This window comes from Carlito syrichta, unplaced genomic scaffold (assembly GCF_000164805.1).
Source record: "Carlito syrichta isolate Samal-C Ts95f unplaced genomic scaffold, Tarsius_syrichta-2.0.1 Scaffold296906, whole genome shotgun sequence".
NCBI lineage: Eukaryota > Metazoa > Chordata > Mammalia > Primates > Tarsiidae > Carlito > Carlito syrichta.
In genome coordinates this window covers 85,865-86,611 of record NW_007241002.1, presented here as the reverse complement: position 1 = coordinate 86,611, position 747 = coordinate 85,865, and positions in this window count along the sequence as shown.

The following is a 747-nucleotide window of genomic DNA, read 5'->3' as shown; positions in this document are numbered from 1 at the left end:
TTCCGTCTACTTGGAAGGCTGAGGTGGAAGGATCGCCAGAGCCCAGCAGGTCGAGGCTGCGGTGGCCAGGAGCGGCCACTGCACTCCAGTCTGGGAGACAGAGTGAGATTCCAACTCAAAAAAAAAAAAATAAAGGAAGATTTCGATTCCAAATAAGACAGAACACTTCGAGGTAGTGAGTTTCCTGCCACTGGAAGCAATCAAGGAAGAAGTAGAAGATATTTCTGCTTTAGGTAGTTGGATTGAATGAGATGACTACTGCAGTCCCTTCTTTTTTTTTTTTTTAACTTGGAGTCTCACTTTGTCACCCAGGTGCAGGGAGTGCAGTGGCATGATCATGGCCACCGCAGCCTCGACCTGCTGGACTCAGGTGATCCTTCCACCTCTGTCTTTCTAGTAGCTGGGACTACAGTTGCGTGCCACTACACCCAGCTTTTTAAAATTTATTGTGGAGACTTGGTCTTGCCATGTTGCCCAGGTTGGTCTTGAACCCCTAGGCTCAGGCAGTCCTCTCGCCCCAGCCTCCTAAAGTGCTGGGATTACAGGCATGAGCCATCATATCCAGCTGCGGTCCTTTCTAATACTAAGACTTGGCCATTTTACCAGTATCTGCACTGTGGAGTGTCTCATGCCTTTGTGTATCCATTTCCCCATCTTCAGATTCCTCTGAGTCTTCTGCCCAGCATGGAAAGAGAATCTTCTTTTTTTTTTTTTGAGTTGGGGGTCTCACTCTGTCACCCAGGCTGG